The 21,122-nt window shown below is 35.7% G+C and overlaps 1 long non-coding RNA gene across 2 annotated transcripts; it reads left to right on the top strand.

The window, feature by feature from the left end:
* The first annotated feature begins 1,189 nt into the window (after positions 1 to 1,189).
* LOC112665062 (uncharacterized) lies at positions 1,190 to 20,248 on the top strand. 2 transcript variants are annotated; one of them, XR_003140196.2, is made up of 4 exons: positions 1,190 to 1,276; positions 2,830 to 2,937; positions 18,861 to 18,947; positions 20,056 to 20,248. It is a non-coding gene; the product is annotated as an uncharacterized LOC112665062 (long non-coding RNA). The 2 variants fall into 2 exon arrangements; XR_003140195.2 differs by having other exon boundaries at positions 1,196 to 1,276; positions 2,860 to 2,937.
* Positions 20,249 to 21,122: the final 874 nt, after the last annotated feature.

Genomic DNA, 21,122 nt, shown 5'->3' with positions numbered 1-21,122 from the left:
GCTTGTAAATAAACCCTTGTGTGTTTGCATCAGTGTCAGCTCCTTGGTGGTTTCTCGGATTCACAATCTTGGGCACAACAGTGGGATTGATCATTGGGCTCAGCAAGAAGTGGTTCTTTCTTTCCTTCTGCTCCTCTCCCTGCTCGTGTTTTCACTGTCTCTTTCCTCTCAGACAAATAAATAAAATATTAAAAATAAAAAACCTGTACCTTTACAAATTACTCACTACCTGATAGCATAATTCCACCAGTTTTGTTCTTCAAAATTTTCCTGAACTAACCTTGGACCAAAGCACTCCATTTGCATTCTAGAATTCTTTTGCCAATCTCCACCTTTCCCACATATTTGAACTTTGCTTGTGATTTCATTGAATCTGTGGATAAATTGATTGGAAAATTACACCCTTACAATATTGAGTCTTTTGAACCATAAACATATTCTATTTATTTAGGTCTTATTTAATTTCTTTTAACAATGTTTGCAATATTATATGCAGAAAATTTACACATACTTTTTAGAATTATTCTAGTTATTAGAGACTACTATGAATGGCATAACTTGTAAAAAGTGACCTCTTAGTTTCATGTATTAATTCTAACCATTTATTTTATGATTTCTTTCCTGTTTTATACATACAATGTCATTTGTATATAATGATAGTTTTATTTCTTTTTAATCTTTTTAACATTTGTTTCCTTGTTTTACTGCTTTTCTTAAAATACTCAGAAACCATGAGTACAGGCAATGAAAACAGCTACTCTTGCCACTTTCTAGATCACAGAAAGAGTTCACATTTCACAAGTGAATACATTAATAGCTGTATAGCAACCCCCTCCCCCCCAGCCGCCTTATCTATGGGGTATATGTTCCAAGATTCCCAGTGGATGCCTGAAACTGTGGATAGAACTGGAGCCTATGTATACTATGTTTTTTTTTCCTGTACATACATACCTATGATAAAGTTTAACTTATAAATCAGGACAGCAAAAGATTAACAATAATAATTAATAATTACAACAATATGCTGCAGTAAAAGTTATGTGAATGTGGTCTCTCTCTCAAAATATCTTACTGTATTCTGCTCACCCTTCTTATTTGTGATGATGTGAAATAATAAACCACCTATGTGATGAGATGAAGTGAGGTAAATGACTTAGGCAATAGCCTGTGGCTATTGTTGACTTTGTGACCTTAAGTCCAAAGGAAGATCATCTGCTTCCAGACCACAGTTGACCAAGAGTAATTAAAACATGGAAAGCAAAAGAGCAGAGAAGAGGTGGCATGGAGGGGGGAGGGAGGGCAGCAGAATACTGTGCTCTGTTTAGTGATATTTGGGTTACCTATTTGCTATGCATTTTAGTGATATATGAGTGAAATGCTGTGTTTAGTTATACCTAGTGTATCTGCTACTTTGGTCAGTGATAGAAGAGGGGGGTGTGTGTTAAGTTAAAAGATACAAGTGTGTGTGGCACCGTGTTTAATAATATTATGCAAGACACTGTGTTTAGTGTTGCACTGAGCTTGTGCTAATCTGTTTGATGACATATGTCTGAACCGTTGGACTCAGTGGTAGGTGTGCTGCTGTGATAGTGGTATATGTGTCACCATACATATGTGTGAGACAGTCTCTTCAGTGATGCCTGGTGTGGGTGGTATACTTTTAGAGAACTGTCTGCTACTGTGTTTACTTATATATGTGTGGGGAATTGTGTTTATTGGTGTGCATGCTGCTGTGTTTAGTGATATATTTGTGCAAAATATATAGAGTGCCTATTTTTGGTAATACTTTATTTAGTGATATATTTGTGAGCTACTGTGCTTGATATGTACTACTGTTTCAGTGGTAGATGTGTGAGACTGTGTGTAGCAGTGCATGGTGTATGGGCTACTATGTTTGACTACATAGAAACAAAATACTGTGCATATATGACTGGTGTTTGCCAGTGTGTTCAGTGATATGTGTGAGCTAATGAGTTTATTAGTGCCTGGTATGCTTGCTGTTTTGTTTAGTGATATATGTGAGAGACACTGTTTTAAGGATCACAACTGTGTTTGCTCCTGCATTTAGTAATACTGTTTGAGATACTGTGTTTTGTGAAGATTCATGCTTGTGCTACTCTAGGTAGTGAATTATATGTAAGGACTTGGGTTCAGTGGTGTGTGTGTTAGTATGTTCAGTGATACATGTGTGACACACTGTGTTTCATGAAGCTTGTGTATGTGCTACTCTGTTTAGTGTTACATGTGTGAGAGATCATGCTTAGTGGCGTCTAGTATCTTTACTACTATGTTTAGTGATATATGCACAAGACACTGTTTCCAGATAAAATGTAAGTGTTTCAATGTATTTAGTAATATTTGTATAAAACACATTGTTTGGTGGTGCCTGGTGTGTGTGCTTTTGTGGTTACTCATCAGTGAGTGTGTTAGTGGTCTGTGATATCTTTTTACTGTATTTAAGAATATATGTGTATTACATTGCGTTTAATTGTGAGGTATTTGAGACTGTGTTCAGGTATTTTATGTGTGAAACACTTGGTTTGTGTTATGTGAAGCATATTATAATGCATTTAATGTGTGTGCAGTAGAAATTTTTATTAGCATGTATGTGAGACACCTGGCTTAAAGGTATGTGGTGTACATGATAATGTATTTAGTGATGTGTGTTTGAGGTAGTATATTTTTTAATATTGATTAGGTAGTATTGGTTGATGATGTTGTTGAGTAACTATCTTTGATGATTTGCTATCAAGTTTTTTCATCAATTATTGATAGAGCATTGTTGAAGTCTCCAAATATGATCATGGATTTGTCTATTTCTCTTTCCAGTTTTTAGTTTTTATTTCATATATTTTGCAGCTATATTGTTTGATACACACATTTAAGGTTGATGATGTCTTCTTGAGGATTGACCTCTTGTATCATCATATGGTAATGGTAAGTTTCATTGGTAACATGGTAATTTCTCAGGTAATTTTCTTTGCTCTGTAGTCTAATTTAGCTGATGTTAATATAACCATGCTTGCTTTTTGTTATTAATGTTTACATGACATATCTTTTTTCCATCCTGTAGTGAGTTGAATGGTGTTCCCCAAAATGATATACCCATGACCTAAAAGCTGAATGTGACCATATTTGGAAAAAGAGTCTTTGCAGACGTAATGAAGTTAAGGGTATTGAGATGAGGTCATCCTAAATTTTGTGGATGTACCCTAAATCAAATGACAAGTGTCTTTATATCAGACAGAAGAGAAAAAGGAGAAGGACATGTGAAGACAGAGATTAGAGGTATGTCCCCTCAAACCAGGGAATACCTGGAGCCATTAGAAGCTAGAAGAAGCAAGGCAGGATTCTTCTCTAGAGACTTAGGAGAGAGAAGAGTCCTCCCAATATCTGGATTTCAGATTTCTGGCCTCCAAAATGATAAGTCAATAAATTTCTTCTTTTAAGCTACCCAGTTTATTGGAACTTATTACAGCAGCTGTAGGAATCTAATATGTGTCCTTCTACATTCAACTTGCCTGTACCTTTATATTTGAAGTAAGTTTCTTGTAGACATCAAGACATCACATAGGTGGGCCATTTTTTTTTCCAGTTCCCACTTTAATCTCTGTATCTTAATTGTTGTATTTAGACCATTTACATATAAGGTAATCATTAATAGGTTGGGGTTTAAATCTTTTTTTTGTTTTCTCTTTGTTCTTTTTTATATTTATCCTTTTTCTTTTTAGTTACTTCACCTGAGTTTCTTGTATATATTTAGCACTACACTTATTTTATATACAGTGCTTTTGTAGAGCTACTTTAGTAGTTGCTTGGGTTTATATTATATATCTATAACTTATCAAAGTATATTTATGTCATCTTTTAACAGTTCAAGTGAAGTACAGAAACTCTACCTCGTTTTACATCCCTTAACTTCTCTGTTTATAGTATAATTGTGTTAAATATTTCTTCTTTATATATTTAGAAATATATCTGACAGGTATTATATTTTTCCTTTATTATCAAACATAAATTAGAAAGCCCAAATGCAAAAGAAATTCTATTGTTTTTATCCATGTTTTTGTCATGTCCCTTATTCCTTGATGATGTTCCAAGATTCCTTTTTTTATTGCTTTCTTTCAGTGTAGATAACTTCCTTTAGCCATTCTTTCAGAGTAAGCCTACTAATAACTAATTCCCTTAGTTTTCCTTCATCTGATCATATGCTTCTCTCCCTCTTCCTAAATGTTACTTTTGCTGGTTATAGGATACTGAGTTGACAGGGTTTTTTTTTTTTTTCAACATTTGAAAAATGTTTAGCATTTGTTTTTTGATGATAAATCTACCATTAGAAATCTTTGTTTTTTCTTATATGTAAAGTATTTTTCTCTGACTGAATCAAGATTTTTTTTTGTTTTGTTTTTAGTTTTCAAAAGCTTGACTATAATGTACCTTGGTGTGAATTTATTTGGGTTTCTTCTCTTTGGGGTTCACTCGGCTTTCTGAATCTGTATTTATGACTTGCCAAATTAAGGAAAATTTCAACCATTATTTATTTGAGTACTTTTCCAATGCTTCTCTCTTTGTCCTCTCCTTCAGGACTTTGATGCCATAAATGTTAGATCTTTTGTTACACAAATCTGGGAGGCTTTGTTTTTTTTCCTCCTCTTTTCACTCCATTTTTTTTTCAAATTGAGTAATTTCTTTCATTCTATCTTTCATTCATGGATTTTGTGTGTTCTTCTTTTATTCTTCTGCTGAGACCATCCATTGAGATTTTTATTTTAGATGTTCAGAGCAGAGCTTTGGAACCTGCCTTCTCAGAGCAGAACTCCTAGTCTTAAAGATCCACTTCTGGGTTAACTGTGGTAATGTTGTGACTTAACATCAGTTAGGATCCAGACAGATTTTCTGCGGCATTATCCAATGTCCACATAGGGCCTTTTCAAACCCAGTACTAATACCTCTTTCCCTTCCACTCCTTTCATATGAACCAACATCCCTGACACTAAGTTAAACCAATAATTGATCCCTGAATTGACTTGAGTCCACTGGTTCTAACAACATTGATAAAATGAGAATCTCTGAATAAGGCAGAAGAAAGATGAGGAATATCAGAAAATATAGCTTCATCAGAACTAGCAAGCCATTTTATGGAGGATGTCAAAAGATAAGTCAGGAATGGTGACTAATAGTAGGTATTTTATCAGGACTTGACAGAGAAATTGGCATTTTAGGAAGATATAAAACACTATTTCTGATATGCCTACTTACATCTGCGGAGGAACTTTGAACACAGAATGTTACAGACTCAGTATTAATTTCACATTGGAACCACATCTTTCTTCTGAGATGATCACCAGATAGTTTACAAATCTGAAATTTCCCAATGGACAGCAATTCTTATAAAATCCTTTCTCCACAGGTCAACAGTGACAAAAATAACCTTCTTCTTCCAAATGGAGGGTATATATATCTAGATAGAAAGTTAGACAGATAGATAATAGATTGACAGATAGACAGATTTCATATATCTATGTATGAAAATAAAAATAAGAAATCCAGTTTTCTCCTATTTACTCAGTTATGGCATTTGCTTAGAGTGCATGTAATTTATCTACTCAATAAATGATGCATTTGACACCTTCCAGGCAGGGTCATTTTTCAGCTGTCTTGTCTAATAATTTCTAATTTTTGATCTGCTTCTGTGTGTTCAGAGCTCTAACTGGTCAAGTTAATGCTGTTCTGGGTCATTTATTTACAAAACAAGCCCTGTTCATAGATTAATCATTTAGTTACCTGAGACCATTGATCTCTCCACTAGTTTATAGATTTCAGTGCTACACTAAGATCTTTTCCTTCTTTGCTGTTGGTATCTCCCTCCCAGACAATTCTTTCTCCTTTTAGTTTCTTACTTTCACAATATTTATTATATCTCTTCCTCTCTTCACATTCAGATAAAACAATCCTTCCTTTAGGTATCTTCTTCCTTTCCTAGGACCTACCTTAGAACAAGAGATGTCAAAATCTATTCTAATTTCAAATAAAAGAAAGAGTTAAGTGAATCTAAATTCTATTTTAAAACTACATTAAAATTTTTAGAAATACATGTGGATTTAGAGAGGGACCATAAAGAAAAGTGGTAAAGGAAGGATGGTGCTTACTTATACTTCCTGGGGACATAATGGATCAGCCCTTTGCTAGCAACTTTACTTACATTATTTTATTTAATTTTAATAGGAAATTGGGTTAAAATGTGGAAACAGAGGTTCAAAGTCCTTATTTATTCTCTCCCAAACCATACTGTTAGTAAAACTGGTATGATAATGGCTACTAGAATTAAATATAAACAATTAAGTTTCCAGCACCCTGATAACATGCATAATATTGGTTAAAACACTATTTCACTTCTTTGGGCCTTATTTTCCTTAGCTATAAAATCAGAATTGAATATGACATGACTTCCTTCTCAGTAGTGCTTTAAGTATAATGAGATGCATATATTTTATCTCAGTTTTGGATAGTTTCCCAAAAGGATGAGCATAAAGTAATATAGGAAACATTCTCATATTAAAAAGTATGGGCTTGACATACCATGCAAGATTTGCAAAAAAGGTAACAAAAGACAGGGTTGTTGTTTTTTTTTTTTTTTTTATAACCCTTAGTTCTATATTCATCTCATAGAATTGTTGAAGGAACTTAGAACAAGGATATATTTGGGAAAATTTGCAATGCTGTGGCATAATATCCCCTCCTCTAGGAAATGGGAATGGGCACTTTTCTCTTCCATCAAAGTCAAGGTGAAAACCTTCAGTGGAACACACTAGACCTTGAGCTGTGAACCCTGAAGTCCCCAGGACTGAGGGACACTAAATATGAAGGACTATTCCTGGCTACCTGCACTTGTGGCAGCATAAAAAAAAAAAAAGATCTGCCACTGGGAACTGATGACATTCCTGGAGTTTATTGGAGAAAAAGATAGAAAATCTTTGAGCCAAACACTCTTTAGGTTTGCTGAAGCTAACCTAAATACATTGTCCAAAAGAGGTTCCTGTAATGAATCCAATAGAGAGTTAAGGAGAAAAACTACTGCTTGAAAAACTATGTGTGAGTTTTCAGGCCCAACCATAGGCAATTACAAAGGCTTTACCTGGAAGGACTCACAGAGGAAAGCTGGCCTCCCCATACCAGATTTGGTGCACATCTGGTATGTTATGGTCTCTGAAAGGAGTTGCAGTAAAGGACTCAGGCTCCTGGCCAGGTCTGCTTTTATGCATATTTGGTTCACATGTCTCTTTATCTGATAGTCTTCCTACTGCTGGGCCTTCCTCAGATGCCTAGGCTGAGATCTTACAGCAGGTGGAGATGGTGATACTCAAAAAAACTCAAAGATCCTTTTTCCTCACTCTGACACTATATTCAGTACTTTCCTGTTAGCTCTTCCTTCCCACCACCTCACAGGGTTAGATCGTAAGTAAAACAGTAATAGCCTAGCCAGTTAAAGAGAGTGATTAAGTGAAAATCAAACCAAAAAATATGGCTTAACAAAGGCTCTTCAAAATCCAAATGTGAGGTTCTAAGCCCTTGCAATTATGTATTATAGTAGTGACTGCTGTACTTTCCCCCCTTATTCATAGAAGGAGCTCATAATGGTGACTATTCTTTAAAAATAAAGCAATAACAATGTGAATAATAATAATACTTATTTTAAAAAATATGAAATATTCATTTCATATTTGGCAAGTGATACAAGTCCTTGATAATCAGTGAAAAGATAAACATGTTATGCCATAGGAATACAGAAAAGGAGCAACTAACCAGTCTTTTAGTGAAGAAGAATATGCAAAGTGCATTTTTAGCCTTAAAAAGGTGATGTAAAATTTATAGACGTCAGCTAGGGGTGAAAAAAAAAGGGCATTCCAGGCAGGAATACAGCATAGATAAATGCTAAGCTACGACATAACAAATTGGGAGCTAAAGATCATAATGGAATGGCTAGAGCCACATTCAAAAATATGTATTGAAGAGAAATGGAGACATGACTATTTTGAGCTTAGGACTTTATCCTGAAACTCACCAATCAACAAAGAAACCAAGTGAGAAATGCATTTGAGAGATAATGTTCTGAAAATGGAGAAAAGAGCCCAGACAGGGATGAAAAAGGAGACAGGGACACCAATGAGGAGGTCACTATGGAAATCCAAATTTTCCATTTCTCCTTGCTCATTCTATTCATTTGGAAAGGGAGGCACAAAATTTCTTGTACTTCTGTACTTTGGTTATATAATTCTCCAATTGCAAGTTCTTTAAAAAAATTTTTTTTTAATTTATTTATTAATGAGAGACACAGAGAGAGAGAGGCAGAGACATAGGCAGAGGAAGAAACAGGCTCTATGCAGGGAACCCAATGTAGGACTCCATCCCGGGACTCCAGAATCATGCCCTGAGCCAAAGGCAGATGCTTAACCACTGAGCTGCCTGAGCATCCCTCCAATTGAAAGTTCTTGCCACTGGGCCATACAACTATTTTTTTTTTATTTTTCCTTTTCTTTTTGATGCTCTGCCTCATGTTGGCACACATGCATACTCACAAATGTGTACCCACAGACATTTATTACAAAAGTTATTTTGTGTTAGGGCCTTGCAGGTTTCTCACCTTCCTTTCTTAAAAGGAAGGTGAGAGTAAAATAATATTCTAATAATCTAGTTTCAGGCTTTGCACGTAGTAGGTGTTCTGCAATTGTAGACTATTGATGGTGAAGATGAAAGAGAAAGCTAAAAGTGAAACAGTAGAAAAAGGAAAAAACATAAAAAGCAAAGAAAATAATTGAAACACATCTCTTATTTCACTTGATTGAATCTAAAGGTCCCATTCATCTACACTTCCATTCCAGGTCCTTCCATAACTTAAGTGTGGCTGAGGTCTATGACACATAGTCCCTGTCATCATCTAAGTCATATTGCCTGGAACTCTACCATGGGAATTCTTCACACTTCACCTTACTAAGTAGAAATCCATGGAGATATGTACTAGTACAAAGATGGGCTCTGCATTTGGAATGTTTTATCTCATGTATCTCCCTCTATCTCTGGATAGCTAAATAAAGCAATGGAATATAGGTTTCTAAACCAAATCTAGAGTGACATTTTTAACATAGTATGTGAGACAGAACCACCTGGACAAATCTCCAATTATTATGGCCTATTTCCCCACTAAATTCAGCACTCAGTAAAGAAAGCTTCAAGAACATGACCTGTCTTGGGAAGAAACTCCATTTACATATGCACACACGCACACTTACAAATACCACATTTTATTTATTCAGCTGCCTTTTATGTGCTACATATTTGCATATATTGAGCATTATGGCACATATTAATCTCAAGCTCCTTCCTGAGCTCACACCTTAGCTGCTTCTAAACTAAGATCCAAATACGTCTAGAGAACTATAGGGGAAGACTGCCAGTGTGCCTACTGTTTTGATAAACTCTTGTTGTTAAAGTTTGAAATGAAATCAATGTATCACACTTTAAAAAGAATGGCGATTTTATTTTTTTTTTTAATTTTTATTTATTCATGATAGGCACACAGTGAGAGAGAGAGAGGCAGAGACACAGGCAGAGGGAGAAGCAGGCTCCATGCACCGGGAGCCTGACGTGGGATTCGATCCCGGATCTCCAGGATCGCGCCCTGGGCCAAAGGCAGGCGCCAAACCGCTGCGCCACCCAGGGATCCCATGAATGGTGATTTTAAATACAGGGTTTTGTCTTAGAGTATAATCAATCCCACAGATACATAGGAGATTCCTACAGCAGGATGATTTAATCCATAAACTCAAGAAATGAGTACTGATCATTTACAGTAGGCCAGGCCCTCTGCTAGGTTCTGAGGAGATACTGAAGAAAAATGTTGACAAGTCTAACAATTCTGATTTTAAGAGCTATGGGGAAACTTTAGCATGGAACGTGAAGTCCTCAAGAAATTAGTAAGTTAAAGGAGTGTTTTCCAATAAATTCTGTAAAGCCTGAAATCATAAGATACCAACTGAAGTTCTGATGACAACAGTAACCCTCAAAATAATATTAATGTGGCTGAGGACTCCGTGCTGGACGAAGGCATAATGCTACCACTCCTTGTGTCCTCAACTTTTGTATACAGTGTCTGTGGCCTTTATTATTATCATCTTTGGGATGAAAAATAAACCTCAGTGGCAGAGGTGACATGGATACATGTAAGCAAGAGCACAGGGTGACTTCAGTGGCTTTGGATATACATCTTCCATTTTTTTTATGATACAATTACAGTCTAGGAAATTTCCCCACAGGGGGACAAAGAGAAAACAGCAGTTTCTTCCTAGTTTAAGTAAGAAGACTGATCCTTAGTGTGCATGGAAATCATCCCCTGCAATGTGTCCTTCTCTTAGAAGAAACTTGAGTTCATCTGATTCTGGCAAAGTTCATGGAACAAGTGGGTGTGGCCAGAGAGTAACCATTTATTATGTGGCCAGGAAAGCAGAAATTTATAATATTGCTTATATTTTCTTTGGTCAAGACTTTTTCTTTGTGATTTCAAATTGGCTTCCATTTCATGTTGGAGGGAAGGGAATGAAAGAATTTAAGCTAGTGCATTCCCAAGATTGATAATGGTGCTGGTAGCTTGAAGAATATTCCTGAAATTTCTTGATATATTAGAAGAGAAGGAATTAGGAAGGTTAAGGAAGTCTGCAGAGGTTACCTCAAGTTCAACAGTCCCAGCCTTCCCACTGGCAAACTCCAGCTCCTGAGACATGGCTGTAGCCAGATGTTATAAAACCACAACAGTGTGTCAGAGTAGACAGGTGAGATACACATCCTTATTCACACACCACTCACAGATTGACACTCACCCTAAGGTCAATGATTTTATAAGGTAGCCTGTAAACAGACAGTCGAGTAGCTGAGACTCCCATAGCTAGAATAAGGAGTAGTTAAGAGACATTTATGTCCCAGGCATCCCGAGGCACAACAATAATGTTAAACAGAGATTTAGTTCTATTGCAGTGAATTCACAGTGTCAATCAGCCAAGGATTAGAGGTGTTTTTCCCAGAGAGATACAGGAACAATGCAAGTATCAAATATATCAGGTGACTAACAGGCAGTGTAGCATCATGAAAACAAGCTTCAACTCTAGAACTAGAAGTCCAAAGCCCAAATTCTGGCTTGGTACAGATACCAGCGTGGACTCTAAATAATTCCAGCAGGAATCAGGAGGGGCCCAAGGACAGTGTTCTCTTCAAAGTGCCAGGCACATATGCTTGCTCGGCCTCAGCATAATCTATCACTTGCTATTATGTAAATGCAATCCCAAGTAGCAATTTGTGAACCAGACCTATAATTCTGTGTGATTCAGGTGCTATGGCTGGATCCATCCCTAGCTTTTAATCTGTACATTTTATTCACTAGAAGGTGGCATGATTGGGTTTTCAATTCTGTTACTGTGAGTTTTTCTATTAGTAGGCCAAATGTATTTCATGCCATTGCCCTCAGTGATTTCCCACTAAAATACAGACTACAAATATTTCAATCGAGTTGCAATTAATAGATCATACTCTAACCCTTTCCTTAAAACTGGGACTAGTATATATAAGTTTTCATACCATTATTAAAATACAGTATAACAATTTGGAAATTATTCAGTGAAATTTGGGTAATGGATTGATTATTCTTAGAGAGTTTCTTCCCCAAGTTGCTATGTGACCTTGCCTTGAAGGAAATCAGTCAGATATTTTGACATTTTTAAACGTGTGTCCAAGATGACCACAATAATAAGAAAGTATTTAATAAATTACTTTGTTTTAATGATAAAATCAACTTATCCGAAGGCTTTCATATAAATTTTGTGGCTTACTGATGCCAAAAGCATGTAAATGAACTGACTAGACCCTTGGGATCTAGAAATATGCATACTCCCTTTAAAGATACCTCTCAGAGTAATATTTTTGATACTTAAAGTTATAAACTTGGACCTCCAACCATCCCATCCTCATCTCTCTGGAGCTCAACAAGCCCTGAAGTGATCCTTTAAAAGCCCACACATGAGCAGTTCTTGGATTCTTGGTAGGTGTGAATGTCTCAGATGAGAAATATCAGTATAATTATGAGATTAAATAAGATGAGGAAAACAGAATATCTTTGAAGAAGAAATAGTAGATAAGTCAGAATAAGAAAGACAAATATGTGGAATCTAAAAAACCAGACAAATGAATAAACAAAAAGCAGAAGCAGATGTGTAAGTACAGAGACAAACTGATGGTTGCCAGAGAGAAAGAGGATGGGGGGATGGGCATAATGGATGAAGGGGAGTAAGAAATACAGGCTTCCAGGAATGGAATAAATAAGTCATGGGGAGCGCAGCATTGGACATGTAGTCAATAATATTTTAATAGTATTGTATGGTGACAGATGGTAGCTACACTTATGGTGAACTATGTTATATATTGAAAATAATGTAGCACTGTGTTACATTACACTGAAATTTAAAAAAAAATATTAGAAAAGAAATCTTTTTTCTTCATTTTTAAAAATTTTATTTATTTATTCTTGAGAGACACAGAAAGAGAGAGGCAGAGACTAGAGAAGCAGGCTCCATGCAGGGACCCTGATGTGGGACTCAATCCTGAGACTACAGGATGACACCCTGGGCCAAAGGCAGGTGCTCAACTGCTGAGGCACCCAGCATCCCTCTTTCTTCTTCATTTAAAGAAGGATCATTACTAATATAGGTGCACCTCTGCATACCCCTCCCTACGCTATTAACCACATGCCCCCAGATATAACTAATAATCTGAATTTAATATTCATGATCTCTTACTATTACTGCATGCATACGTGCCTGAAATGACACATTGTTTTACTGTTGCCATATGTTCTAGCATTGCTTTACATATTTTAAGACTACATAAAAGGCATGATATAGTTCATATTGTTCATCAACTTGCATTACTCATATAGTGAAGTCATGATGTATCTCCCAACTCTTTCAAGGTTAGGAAACTTACTGCCCAGCTGCTGGGAGTGCAGGGCCTAATAGCTCTCAGCTGTCATACCTCTCTAGAAATTACCCTCTGCTGAAGAGAGTGCCTTCCCTAAATTCACACTCTCCCAAAGCAGCCTGCTCAATAGGGAGTATAAAGACCTAGCCCCTTAAACCCAACTCAAGAACTTTTGAAAGGCCATCTCAATGCCATATCTCCCTATGGAGGGTCAGAAAAGCCTTTTTTGAGAAGAACAGATAATGTACAACCTGAATCAAACTGTAAGGAAACATCAGACTTTCCCAAATTGACAGATATTGTGCAAGATAACTGGCTTATAGTCTTCAGAAATATTGATGTCATAAAAGACAAAGAAAACCTAATGCAGTGTTCCAAATTAAATAGACTAAAGAGACACAACAACCAGATGAAGCATATAATTGCGGTTTTTCTTTCTGCTATAAGGAAATTATTAGAGTGATTTGTAGTTTGCATAGCACTTACCATAGAACAAGCATTGTTCTAAGTAATTCATATATATATATGAATATATATATATGAATATATATATATACACATATATATTCATTTAATCCTCATGAGAACCATATGAGTTAGGTATGATTATTATGCTTATTTTACAGATAAGGAAATTGAGACACAGGGAGCTCAAGTAACCTACCTAAATAATGCAGTGAGTGAGAGGCAAAGCTAGCACCAAAAGAGGACACTGCACATGGGCTCACTATTCTTAACCACAGTCTCTACTGCTCATCATAATAAGGTCATCATTTCATACACTTTGATTTGGCAAAGACTAAAAAGCTTATCATCAGCTGATGGTAAAATTGTGACAAAATCGGAAGTCTCATGTTTTACATATTGTTATTTGATTAAAACCAATTTGGAAAGCAATTTAGCAATGTGTAATAAATTTGAAGATGCAAATACTATAAAAGAACAATTTAAGTGCTTTGCATAAACACAAGGAGTCCTGCATAACAATACCAAAAACAACTTTGTCAGTAACACCCTATTGCTCCATCAGTACAACAGGAGATAAACTGTTGTTTAATCACATAACGAATCACAGTAAAATCACAACATAGTGTGATAAGAGGGATCCAAAAACTCAATCATATAAAGCACAGGTCACAAAGTTAAAGAAAAACAGTATTTTTTTTTAGCCTGTAATGTTCTCCACAGTATGAAATTAAAAACTATAAAATATTGATGAAAGAATTGCAGAAGACACAAATGAAAAGATATTCCATGCTCATGGATTAGGAGAATTAATATTGTTAAAATGTCTGACTATACAAAGCAATCTACAGATATCAAAAATACCAACAGCATTTTCCATAGAACTAGAACAAATAATACTAAGATTTGTACAGAACCACGAAAGAGGGATCCCTGGGTGGCGCAGCGGTTTGGCGCCTGCCTTTGGCCCATGGCGCGATCCTGGAGACCCGGGATCGAATCCCATGTCAGGCTCCCAGTGCATGGAGCCTGCTTCTCCCTCTGCCTGTGTCTCTGACTCTCTCTCTCTCTCTGTATGACTATCATAAATAAAATTAAAAAAAAAAAAAAAAACACGAAAGACCCCAAAGAGTCAAAACAATCTTGAGAAAGAAGAGCAAAGTTGGAAGTATCACAATTACAGGTTTCAAGATATACTACACGTTTTTAGTAATCAAAACAGTACGGTACTACAACAAAAATAGACACATAGGTCAGCAGAACAGAAAACAGAGTCCAGAAATCAACCCACAATTATATGGTCATTTAATTTATGTCAAAGAAAGCAAGAATGTAAAATAGGGAAAAGATAGTTTCTAAAATAATTGGTGCTGGGAGAGCTGGACAGACACATGTAAAAGAATGAAACTGAACTGCTTTCTAACACCATTCACAAAAACTCAAAATGGGTTAAAGATCTAAATGGGAGACCTGAAATCATAAAAATCCTAGAAGAAAACATACGTAGTAATTTCTTTGACAATGGCTGTAGCAACATTTTTCCAGATATGCTTCCCAAGACAAGGGAAACAAAAACAAAAATAAATTATTAGGACTTAAAAAAAAAACCCAAAAACATGAAACTACAAGAGTGATCATAATGAAGAAAATCCCAAATCATTGTTTTTTGAAATTCTATAAATTCTATTAGTATTTTCCTTCACACTAAAAATTATTGATAAGGTTTTTGTAAATTTCCAGGAAGAAAGGGCTTTTTAAAATTTTTGATACTAATTTCTAGTTTTATTACACTGTGATTAAAGTATTGTTTATAATATTTCTACCTTATTGACCCTACCAATGATTTCTTTTTTATCTAATAAATGATCAGTTTTTGTAAATATTATGTATACTTGAGAAATCTTGAGATTTCTTGTATCCTCTATTACCTGTGTATAAAATTCAATATAACCATAAGGTTATAAATAATGACTAATACCTGATTCATTATATTTTTTAGGTCTCCTATAGTCTTAGTTAACTTCTCTCATCCCCATGATCTGTGTTTACTAAAGGGAAGCATGTTAGGGGCCCCTGAGTGGCTCAGTGGGTTAAGTGGTGGATTCTTGGTTTCAGCTCAGGTCATTATCTCAGAGTCTCGAGATGGAGCCCCATGTCCTGATCCCTACTCAGTAGGGAGTCTGCTTAAGATTTTCTCTCTCTCTCCCTCTGCCCCTCCTTGCCATACTTTGTCCCATTCTCTCCCCATTTCTCTCTCAAATAGATAAATAAATCTTTTTAAAAATTAAAAATAAATAAATAAAAGGTAGCACATTAGTTTCTTTTTAATGATGTAGTTCTACTCATATCTTCTCACATCACCTGTAGTTTGTTTTGTAAAAGGGTCACTATGCTATTCGATGCATAAACATCCATAACATTGCAAATTGTGGCTTTTAACCTTGAAAGGTATCCCTTATATGTGAGCAAGCTTCTTTTACATTATGCTACATAGGAACCCAGGACCTAGTTTCTGATGTTTACCGTGCTAATTCACATTTCTTTTTTATTTCTGACATAGAAAGGTGTACACTTCCATTTGGAGCTTAGATAGGTTTTATTAAATTTATTCTTTATATTATAGTACTACTTGGAATATATTTAGAGCAAATGGGGATATTCAATGTAGGACATTCCATAGCTATTTTGATAGGAATTTATCATCTAATCAACTCTTTTTTTCTTGTTTTGGATTCAATAAACATGGGAAATTTCTGGGTGATGGTATTGTTCTATAAGTCCACTCATTTTCAACTCTTTCATAAGAGTTTCCCCAACAATTATATCTACTCTTTAACTCTCTTCTAAACTTTTCCTTTTAGTCCTCTAACTTCTGCACCATGTAGCATTATTGTCTGTTGCATTACTGATGTACCATTCTTGTGTCATTGGTATAATATTTCAGGGAAATTTAATCTTATCTCCCCAATGAGTACCCAGGCTTTTCAACAGCAGATTCCACTCAGAAGCACCTCTGCTAGCAAGCAAAGCTGGAGACTCTCCCAGGGGCTAACAGTTAGCTTGAAGTGTACTCTACTACAAGAATGAATAACAAATGTGGATGCATAGTGGGGAGAACAAAGTTATAGTGACTTTGAAGGTGTGCCTTGAACGTTTTTAGAAGACATTAATTCATTAGGCAGATAAGGGGGCAAAGACATTCTAATGAATGGAAAACTTGTCCAAATGCATAAAGATGTGGAAACACATGGCTAATTCAGATAACGGTGCTTGAGTTCAGTGACTAGAGTACAGTGTGGCAGGACATACCATTCAGCAGTAGAGTCTGCTTTTTATCCTGGTAAGGGGTTAGAGTGTTATTCTAATCATTAGGGATATTTAAGGGACAAAGTGATATGACCACAGTTGGCTTGGGAAAAATAACTGTGCCAATGGTTTGGGAAATAAATCTTAGGAGGTATCTCAAAGAAAAAGGCATCAGTAGAAAAGCTGCCTACTGTGGGGCACCTGGGTAGTTCAGTCAATTAAGCAGCCAACTCAGTTTCAGCTCAGGTCATGATCTCAGGGTTCTGGGATCAAGCCCTGCTTCAAGCCCTCTGACCCTCCTCCTAGTTGGGAATACACTCTCTTTAAAATAAAAAATAAATCTTTAAAAAAAGGGAGGGGGGCTACCTATTGTGGCTAGGGGAGAGCTGCCCAACAACTGAATGAAGATAGTCATAGTAGAACTTGGTGAGAGATCATATTTGTTAGCTGCCATGCATGTAGAATAGCTAAAACTTGGTGTCTAATTTGCTGTCACAGAGAAAGAAGACATAGAGGGTGATGTCAATATTTCTAGCTATAAAAATTTTCTAAGTGAACTAAAAACAGGAGACAAAATGTTTAAGGGACACAGAGCAGGTTTAAGATTCACATTTGCGGTGACATGAGGAAAAAGAAATTCTCTCTCTCTTTTTCTCTGTTGCCTCCCCCCCCCCCAACTTTGCTTTAGCCTCAATATGAAGGGAAACAGTTAAATATCAGGAAAGACCATTGCATTATAAGCTAAGTTTTGTAGGTTTATTCCACTCAGGGATAAATGGAATTTGAAAAATAAAGTTGTCATAAGGTTGAACAGAAGCAAATTAAACTTTCACAAAGGATCTTCTCTTTCACTTTCACTCTCACAATTTTTTCACAGAGGCAGTTAATACTCTAAGCCATAGCATCTTAAGTAAATGAAATGAAGTCAATAATACCAGAGTCTCAGAGGGACAGTGTCCATGGGACAGGATAGGTAATTAATAGTTCAAGTAAGTAAATGGCCAGTATCCAGAAGCAGATTTCATGCAGTACTTATCTCCCAGTCTGAAGATTCTGGAAGGAAATATGGTTAAGATACTCTTAAGCCATTAAATTACATTGTCATTGGAAGCCTGATGCCCTGGGCACTCCCAGAACATATGGCAGAAAAATATCTTGTCTAGAATTTCATTGCCAGCATCAATCCACAGCTTTGAGAGTCACAGCTGCCATGCTGGATGGAGGCCAAGGGCATCTCAGGACTGCCTGTTCTTGTATGAGAGAGATGGAAAGGTTGGGGATTGGTCCCATTAATTTATTTTGATCTTTCAACTGAGACCCTGAATCACAACCACAGCTTAATACTCTGTTTCCCCAGACCTTCTGCTCCATCTTCCTAGTAAAAGTGAAGTGACAGGAGAGACACTGTGACCCAGGGTCAAACATCCATTAGAGGTGTGATGCATGTGGCTTGTCCAGGAAAGCCAAATTTCTTGGTTCTGCTCTCATTTATAATAACTCAGTTTTTAAAAAATCAGGTAATGAATGATAAGTGTGGCAGTTTTGATTTGTTTTAGCCACAGAAGGTACTAGATGGAATATAAACCTTTTTAGGAAGCTATTGAGTGAATAGCAGTTAAGTGAAACTTGAAGGAGTCTTAGCAAAAGATGAAATAAGCAGTTACCTAAAAACATGTAACATGCTTACATGTTTTTAGCACTGAAAGCTGCTCCTTGGGATAAATATTTCATATTTGACCATGAGAGTTGCCTAAAACTCAGCTATTATATTAATCCTTAGTTGGAAATTAAGAAATTACCTCAGTAAAGCCCTTTTGAAGATGAAAATATTATCCTTGTTAGTGGTGTTATTTTATGATGAGCTGGGTTTTTTGTTTTGTTTGTTGTTATTTGATTGTATTCTCATGGGGAAGAGTTTTCCAGACCTTGCCCATAGACTCCTATTCACTGACTACAAGGGATAGAATATTATCAATAAAATTTCAGCCAGTTTGGTTATTTGAATTAATCACTTTTACATAATAGTAAAATAGCACTGAGAGAATGACAAAGGGGCCTCTATATTTTATTAGGGGAATCAGGATGGAGAAGGCAGGATGGAGGGACCAAAGGCCAGAAGCCCTAGCCTGAGAAGACACAGGGACTGGAATGGAGTTATGGTAAGACCAGGAATAACAAGAAAACATAGAATGGGGTGTGAATGTTGTCTTCCATAATGCCTAGCATGTAGTAGATGCAAAACGAGTCAAATTCATGTTCAAACATTGTCTTCCAAATAACATCTGATCTATATATTCCACTACTGATAACTATCATTAAAACATTCCATCTACTTTTGAATATGCAAGCTTCTCTCTGAATTTGCTTGCATTATATGATTTTTCTGATTTATTTTCTACCATTCTGCATTTTTAGTACATTTGAATTTTAGACAATGAAGAAACAATGTGTTTACTGCTTTCTTTTATCTTTCCTTCAGGGACTTAAGTTCGTAAAAGGTTTATAACTTGATGAGAATCAGGCTGAGAATTTCAACCTTAATACTATAAGACATTTCATAATATAAGTAAAATCTTTCTGGATTACTTCCTTGTGTGTTTAGCTTAGTGGATATATTATTTTATTCTGATATTTTATTGTTTTAAAGCACACCGAAATTTAACTGCAATAAATGTGTGCTTGATAAGTGATTGAATAATTAGAAGTATTTCAGACTGGCAGAGCACAAATAAGAAAACAGAAAAAGCTCACTATACTAATCCTGACTACGATTGAAATGAAATGTATGAAATGATAGAGCAACATTTTTGAAAGGAAAGGCAATTAATCTTCTTCATAAATTCTCTATGGCATTTATGCTACTTCTAATTTGGAAAAAAAATATGTCAGATACAAATGTATATGAAAAATTCCATCATATTCATGCTTTAGTTTGGAAAGAATATGGAAAGAACCTGAGATCGTATCAACAAGAAAACTTGTTGTACTCACCAAAGTGCAGTTCTTCCCCTTGGATTTTGTAAAAGTATCAGATTTGTGAAGTTACTCAATGTCAAAGAATTGGAAAATCTGTAAATTAAAAATGAGATATCAATCGAGGAGAATGTTTTGTATCCAGAGCCAGATAAAGAAGTGAATCTTGCTTTACGGGGTCACATCTATGCCTCCATTTTTTTCTTTGGTTTAGTTTTCTCCCCTTTATTTCATGAGAAGAAATGATTCAGCACCTTATAGGAAATATTCAAATAAGACAAGGTTTGTTTTTAGGTTACTCGTGACTTGGAGCACAGCCTTCATGGGGATTGAAGTTAGTTCAAAGGTATCACTGTGAACTACATAAAGAAAAGAGAGAGAGCAAGATGGAGTAAGGATCCTGAGATGGAGGGTAGCAAACCACTGGTTTGGGTCTGGCACAATGCCTAACGTGTATTAGGAGTGCAGCAAATTTGAGGTGAATAAATGAATGGTTGAATAAAACATGAGTGGACTATTTAATTATGGAAATGCTACAGATAATTTGGCTTCCAAGTTTTCAGTGTTTTTTATTGTTTTTGTTGAACAAATTCTAAACAAATTCTAAGTTCTATTTTGAACTTTATATATCACAAATACTATATAACCACAGGTAAGAAATGGCATTTATGTAATCCTTCTCCAGAAAATCCAAGATCTGATATGTTCTGTCATTAGTGCTACCCTGTCATAGACTTTATTTTCTGATTTATGAAATAAAAATTCACAACCTAACCCATCAGTTACCATAAATCACATTTGCCAAAGAGTACCTATTATGTTTCCCTTGAGACATATGGATTTTTATTTTGTTCCTTAAATTCATAGCTTCATGGATGATGTGTACTATAAGATAGACTGTGACCTTAGGAAGCATTTTCTAGGACTGCAATCTTAAACTATCTTAAAAGAATAAGAATTCAGAAAAAAAAAAATCCTCAAACTAAACTCCGAAGTAACTTTAAACAATGAAGTCAAAATAATTCATCAAAGGTGAACTTCTAGGGGTTCCTGGGTGATGCAGTCAGTTGAATGTCTGACTCTTGGTTTCAGCTCAGGTCTGACCTCAGGGTTGTTAGAACCCCATGTCATTCTCTCTTCCCCTCCCTCTTGCTCTCTCTCTCTCTCTACAATAAATAAATTAATCTTTAAAAGAAAAAAAAAAAACACAAAGGTGAACTTCCTAAAGTTCATTTTGTGATAGCTGTTTGGCATTTTCCTTTCCCTTTATCTTCACTAGTAGTTTAAATTTTTTTCTAAAAAAGAACATCTAACGTGTATGTGCCTGTATGTTTTAATGAAATGAGGACATCTTAAACATT

This window comes from Canis lupus, chromosome 17, assembly GCF_003254725.2.
Source record: "Canis lupus dingo isolate Sandy chromosome 17, ASM325472v2, whole genome shotgun sequence".
Lineage (NCBI taxonomy): Eukaryota > Metazoa > Chordata > Mammalia > Carnivora > Canidae > Canis > Canis lupus.
The sequence above is the reverse complement of the archived record's forward strand: the minus strand, read 5'-3'. Positions and strand labels throughout refer to the sequence as shown.